This window comes from Phyllostomus discolor, chromosome 8, assembly GCF_004126475.2.
Source record: "Phyllostomus discolor isolate MPI-MPIP mPhyDis1 chromosome 8, mPhyDis1.pri.v3, whole genome shotgun sequence".
In the NCBI taxonomy this organism is placed as follows: Eukaryota; Metazoa; Chordata; class Mammalia; order Chiroptera; family Phyllostomidae; genus Phyllostomus; species Phyllostomus discolor.
In genome coordinates, this window is record NC_040910.2 from 59,414,429 (window position 1) to 59,421,993 (window position 7,565).

The following is a 7,565-nucleotide window of genomic DNA, read 5'->3' on the forward strand; positions in this document are numbered from 1 at the left end:
AGTCACTGTCATTAGTTTTTTTAGGTTACAGTGACATTTCCATAGTCTTAGGAGCAGACTACTTGCTAATCAAAGATTTGTATCACCTACATGGGGCAACATGATTGATAAATATGTCCAACCATCACATCTAAGGTAAAAAGATGTTTTACAATACTAGGGGTTTATATGTGGAAGGAGGGAGAGAGGACAGTACAGAGGTGGACACAGAAGTTTGGACACAAGAGTTTGCACATCTCAACCAGGAGTGACAACTTCTGGACCTTGGATCACCTTATATTTGTGATCTGGAGGGGATTTTCATTAGCCTCCAAATGAAACAGAAGAAGAAATTCACAGCAATACTCTTTTAAAAAATCCTTGGAGGTTGTCAATCACATTCAAATGAAGGCAAATGTCTCTATATTTACTTTTTCTAAACCTTATTACTGAATTTATTGGTATAACATTGGTTAATATAGCTATATAGGTTTCAGGCATACAGTTCTGTAACACATTTGTGTACTCTATGTTGTGTTCACCATCCCAAGTCAAGTCTTCCTCCACCATAATTTATTCCCTCTATACCCCCTTCTACCTCCTCCCACCCACCTCTATGGTTATCACTATGGTGTCGTCTATTTCTATAGTTTTTTTTTTTTTTTGCTTAATCCCTTCACCTTATCAGCCAGTTCTACAGCCCCCTCCCCTCTGATATCATTATGTGTCTGTGTCTGCATGGGTGTGTTTTTTCAGTTTGTTCATTGGATTCCACATATGAGGTAAATCATATGATATTTATCTTTCTCTGCCTGCTTCTTTTCTCCAGGTCCATCCATGCTGTAACAAATGGTAAAAGAGTTCCTTCCTTTTTATTGCTGAGTAGTATTTCATTGTGTAAATGTGCCATTGCTTTTTTATGCACTTGTGTACTGGTGGGCACTTGGACTGCTTCCAAATCTTTGCTATAGTTATTAATGGTACAATGAACATGGGGGTACAGATAGTCTTTCAAATTAGTGTTCAGGATTTCTTGAGATATACTCCCAGAATATATTCCCACTGTCCCATTGCTGGGTCATAAGACAGTGCCGTTTTAAATTTTTTGAGGTATCTCCATACTGCTTTCCACAGTGGCTGCACCAATCTGCATTCCCACCAACAGTGCATGAGGGCTCCCATTTCTCCACATCCTCACCAACACTTGTTTCTCAATTTATTGATGGTAGCCATTCTGACAGCTGTGAGGTGATATCTCATTTCAGTTTTCATTTGCATTTCTCTGATAATTAGTGACATTAGTAACATCTTTTCATATTTCTATTGGCCATTTCTATGTACTCTTTGGAGAAATGTCTATTTTGGTCTTCTGCTCATGTTTTAATTGAATTGTTTGGGTTCAATTGGTATTGAATTTTCTGAGTTCCTTTATAAATTTTGAATATTCTCTATCAGATGTGTTTTATTAAACTTTAAAAATTATTTTATTTTATTTATTTATCTGTTTATTTAATCTTTATTATATATTTTTTCCATTACCATTTAGTCCCCTTATACCCCATTCCCCAGCTGTCACCACACTGGTGTCCATGTCCCTGAGTCCTTTTTGGTGTTTTTTTAAAAATATATTTTATTGGTTATGCTATTATAGTTATCTTATTTTCCCCCTTTACTCCCCTCCATCCTGCCCACACCCTCCCACCCACATCCCCCCCTTTAGTTCGTGTCCGTGTGCCATAAGTTCTTTAGCTTCTACATTTCCCATACCATTCTTGCCCTCCCCCTGTCTATTTTCTACCTATTGCCTATGCTACTTACTCTCTATACCTTTTCCTCATCTCTCCTCCTCCCACTCCCTTGTTGCTAACCCTCCATGTGCCCTCCATTTCTGTGGTTTGGTTTCTGTTGTATTTGTTTGCTTAGTTTGCTTTTGTTTTAGGTGTGCTTGTTACTGTGAGTCTGATGTCTTTTTTTACTGTTCATATTTTTTATCTTCATTTTCTTAGAGAAGTCCCTTTAACATTTCATATAATAAGGGCTTGGTGATGATGAACTCCTTTAACTTGACCTTATCTGAGAAGCACTTTATCTGCCCTTCCATTCTCAATGAAAGCTTTGCTGGATAGAGCAATCTTGGATGTAGGTCCTTGCTTTTCATGACTTGGAATACTTCTTTCCAGCCCCTTCTTGCCTGTAAGGTCTTTTGAGAAATCAGCTGACATTCTGATGTGAACTCCTTTGTAGGTAATAGTCCCCTTAACTCTTGCTGCTTTTAGAATTCTCTCCTTCATTTTGACCTTGGGTAATGTAATTATGATGTGCCTTGGGGTGTTCTTCCTTGAGTCCAACCTCTTTAGGACTCTCTGAGCTTCCTGGACTTCCTGGAAGTGTATTTACCTTGCCACATTGGGGAAGTTCTCCTTTATTATTTGTTCAAATAACTTTTCCACTTGTTTTTCCTCTTCCCCTTCTGGTACCCCTATAATTCGGATGTTGGCATGTTTAAAGGTGTCCTGGAGGTTCCTAAGCCTCTCCTCAGTTTTTTGAATTCTTGTTGCTTAATTCATTTCTGTTTGGTTGTTCCTGTCTTCCTTCCGGTCCATTCCATTGATTTGAAACCCAGTTTTCTTTCCATCACTATTTGTTCCGTGTGCATTTTTTTCATTTCACTTATTGTAGCCTTCATTTGTTCATGTAATTTGCAACCAAAATCAACCAATTCTGTGAGCATCCTGATCACCAGTGCTTTGAACTGTGCATCTGATAGGTTGGCAATCTCTCATTTGCTTAAAAGTACTGGCTGAGGTGGCCAGTACTTTTCAAATTCTATTTGAGCCATCTTCCCCCCCCCCCCACTTTGGTCTGGTCGCACCTGTTGCGTATGAGGGGCAGAGCCTTACATGTTCACCAGGGTGGGGCACCTCAGTTGCTGGGTTGTGAGGTTGTATGTGGGGGCAGGGTCCAAGAGGGAACAGTGGTGCCTGCTCTTCTCTCTCTAGGACTTCAGTCCCCTCTGCCACTTCCCACAAGCAGATTGGGCCCTTCTGGTGCTGGCTCCTGGGTGGGTGTGCTTGTGTACTTTCTAGGACTCTGTGGGTCTCCCCAAGGAGCTCTCCTGTGAGGCTGAGAGATACTCCTGGTCTCAACCCCCACAGGTGTTTTCAATTGGTGCTTTTAGGCTTCGTTTCCCAGCGCTGGGTCCCTGGGTTGCACGGTCTATGTCACTGCCCATTTTTGTCTAGTTTATCTGCGTGGGAATGTGTGACTGCGGACAGCCAGCTGCCTTGCACCCCTCACTGGGTCTGCCCGTTGCCTCCTCTGCTCAGGATCTGCTACCCAGCCCGTCAGCTGCCCCTGTGCTTCTGGGATCCACCAACTGCTACCTGCGCCCTGCGCACTGCTGTCTGCCAGCCACCGCTTTTTCCTACTGGGAACTCTTGACCCCTCTCCGTAGGCCTCCAATTCTGCCCCTCCTTACCGGTCTGGATGAATTGTTGTCAGACTTTCATTCAGTTCATTTCCCTCTGTTCTGGTTTTTTTGTTTCTAAATTTTTGTTGTCTTTAGTTTTGGTTGTGTGAGGAGGCACAGTGCATCTACCTATGCCTCCATCTTGGCTGGAAGTTCTATCAGATGTATTAATAGTGAATATTTTCTCCCATTCAGCAGGTTGACTTTCCATTGTGTTGATGGTTTCCTTTGCTACGGAAAAATGTTTTAGTTTGATGCAGTCTCATTTGTTTATATTTTTTGTTTCTTTTGCCTGAGGAGATGTATCAGAAAAAAATATTGCTAACAGAAAGGTGACAATGTTTACTGGTTATGTTTTCTTCTAGGAGTGTTATGGTTTCAGCTCTTACATTTCCATCTTGAATCCATTTTGAGTTTATTCTTGTATATGGTTGTAAGACAATGGTCTAGCTTCATTTTCTGGCATGTATCTGTCCAATTATCCCAAACACCATTTTTTTTTTTTTTATTTTTTTAAAGACATTATTTGAGACTTCCGGCAAGATGGAGGAATAGGTGGACGCACCGTACCTCCTCGTACAACCAATGTTGTGGAAAACCCACCCACACGTGGGGAGATACCAAAGCACAGACTTTATTACCCGGGGGCCCAGAGGGGGTGGTTAACATCCAAATCCTCTGAGCACCGATCCTCATTCTCCCCGGGTTTAAATAGTCCCGGGCTTCCTACCTACGTGGCGAAGCAAGGTTACAGAAGCTGAATGCGGAAGTTAGGTCCAGCTACCTTATATGGGAGACAAAGGGAAAACGCAGGAGGAATTTGCAGAAGCTACAGAGCACAGGAGCTTATCATGGGAGTCTGTGTACGACCTCCAGTAACTGGCCGTTGCTTTGGTTACGACTTGTCAGCTTCTACAGTCCTGTGTGAAATTTTGCAAGTGTTACAGTACAGAGCATAAGAAACTTTTGAAGTTTTCTTTTCCTGCCACACCAAGATTAGAAAAACAATAATTTACAACAATAATTTACTATCAGAATAACACCCAGATCCGGCAGAGGATTTATCTGAATGGAAGTCGGGCAGCCAAGAAGCTGAAGTAGACGCGTTCATCTGGACTGGTAGGAGAAGACGAGCCGGGCGGGCGCGGGGCTGGCTCGGGTCGGGGGCGCGCGGAGGTCGGGGGAAAGTTTGGCGCGAACTCAGCGCAAAAGTCATCCGGGGGCACAAGAAGGCAGCGGTGATCCCTGAGTATGCAAGCTGTGGCTGGCAGACTCAGAGGGGTAGCGATTGTGGAACAGGGCAGAAACTCTCGGCCCCGGAAGCCCAGACAAGGGTCTGAGTCCAGGAGAACGGAACTATCGCCATTGTTTTCTCCCGTCCCCGCTCCCGCTCCCACCCCGCCCCCACATATAACGTCACAATCTAGCGACTGGAGAGCACCTAAGACTCTGCCCCCCACCGTAACAAGAGCTACCAGACCGGAAAAAAAAAAAAAAAAGAGAGAGACAGGAGAAAAAAATATGTTTTCAACAGAGCAGATGAGTCCCCCAGGACTCATCCTTTTGAGCGACCAAGAATTAGCCAATCTATCAGATGTACAGTTCAAAAACACTGGTGATCAGAAAGCTCATGGAAATGGTAGATTTTGGACGAAATCTAGATGAAAGGATGCAGGTTACCATAAAAGAGATGCAGGAAGATACGAGGAGGAGAGCCAATAGTGAAAGGAAGGAATATGAGTCTCAAAACAATACAGTGGACCAGAAGGAAGATAGAATCAACCAAGCAGGAAAGCAAGATGAAATAAGAATTCAAAAAATTGAGGAAAAGATTAAGAGCATCCAAGACACCTTTAAACGTTCCAATATCCGAATTATAGGGGTACCAGAATCGGAAGGGGAAAAGCAACAGATTGATCACGTATTTGAACAAATAATAAAGGAGAACTTCCCCCAATCTGGCAAAGGGAAACAGTCTTCCAAGAAATCCAAGAAGCTCAGAGAGCCCCAAAGAAGTTGGACCCCAAGAAGAACACACCAAGGCACATTCATAATTACATTAGCCAAGGTAAAGAAACGAAGGAGAGAATCCTAGAAGCGCAAGAGATAAGGGGACAGTCCCTACAAAGGAGTTCCCATCAGACTGTCAGCTGATTTCTCAAAAGAGACTTTACAGGCAAGAAGGGGCTGGAAAGGAAATATTCCAAGTCATGAAAGACAAGGACCTACCTCCCAGATTGCTCTATCACAGCAAAGCTTTCATTTAGAATGAAGGGCAGATAAAGTGCTTCTCAGATAAGGTCAAGTTTAAAGGAGTTCATCATCACCAAGCCTTATTTTATGAAATGCTAAAGGGACTTATCTAAGAAAGAAGATAAAGAAAAGACATGTATAGTAAAAAGGACAGGCAAACTCACAAAATATTAACAACCACACCTAAAGCAAAACCAAAGAAACTAAGTAAACAATTAGAACAGGAACAGAACCACAGAAATGGAGGGCACATGGAGGGTTAGCAGCAGGGGGGTGGGAGGAGGAGGAGAGAGGGGGAAATGGTTTATAGAGAATAAGTAGCACAGAATATAGGTGTTGAAAATAGATAGGGGAGGGCAAAGAATAGTACGGGAAATGTAGAAACTAAAGAACTCATAAGTATGACACATGGACATGAACTAAAGGGGGGAAATGTGGGTGGGAGGGGGGCAGGGAGGAGGGAAAGAGAAGGGAGGACAGGGGGGATGGGACAACTGTAATAGCATAATCAATAAAATATATTAAAAAAAAAGACCTTATTTATCTATTTTTAGAGAGAGGGGAGGAAAAGGAGAAAGAGAGGGGGAGAAATATCAATGTGTGGGTGCTTCTTGCACAGCCCCCCCCCCCCCCCCCCCCCCCCCGGCCTGTGAGCCAGGCATGTGCCCTGGCTGAGAATTGAACTGGCTACCCTTTGGTTCATGGCCTGGCACTAAGTCTACTGACTCATACCAGCCAGGGCCCAACACCATTTTTTAAATAGACTACCCATTGTATATCCTTACTCCTTTGTCAAATATTAGTTCACTGTATTGATATCAGTTTATATTTATTTACTTATTTTGCTTTGGTGAGGGAATCAAGAGATTCCATTCTTTTTTTTTAAGATTTTATTTATTTTATTTTTAGAGAGGGAAGGGAGGGAGAAAGAGAGAGAGAGAGAGAGAGAGAGAGAAAGAGAGAGAGAGAGAGAGAGAGAGAGAGAGAAACATCAGTATGCGGTTGCTGGGGGCTGTGGCCTCCAGCCCAGGCATGTGCCCTGACTGGGAATCGAACCTGCGATGCTTTGGTTCACAGCCTATGCTCAATCCACTGAGCTATGCCAGCCATTGGATATCAGTTTATTTCTGAGCTCTCTATTCTGATTCATTGATCTATATGCCTGTTCTTATGCCAGTATCATGCTGCTTTGATTACTATGGCCTTAGTAGAATATTTTTATATCAGGTAAATGTGATTTCTACAAATTCTTCTTGTTTCTCAGATTGCTGTCCTATTGGTGTCTTTTGTGCTTCCATATAAGCTTTTGATCGCTGTTTAAGCTCTGTGAAGAACACTATAGAAAAGGATTGCATTGTGTCTATAGATTGCTTGAGGTGGAATGAACATTTTAATGATGTTGATTCTTCCTATCTATAAATACAATGTATGGTTTCATTTTTTGTACCTTCTTCAAATTCTTTTTTGGGGGGCAGGGTTATTTATTTATTTATTTATTTATTATGAAAGATTTCAGACTCAGAACAGTGTTTACTTCTCTTTGTTGTTTAGCACCCAGATACTGAGTGAGACAAAAGCCTCAAGGACTGAGTGTCTAGACTGGGGTGGTGTTTCACTCAGTGCTTGCTAGCATAGTGGACACTTCAGAGGGAAAAACAACCAAAAACAACATAAGGGAAGTTGAACATGTGTCTACATTGACCTAAATAAATGTTAAGTCATTAGAAGTTACTAAAATGAACAGAGGGTGTGGTGTTCCAATTACAAAATATTTTCAGATGTACAATTGTTGATCTTTGAAGAGAAATAGCTGTCTATGACTATTTGAACTTGCAGTTGTCTTAATTTTAAAATTATTTTTATT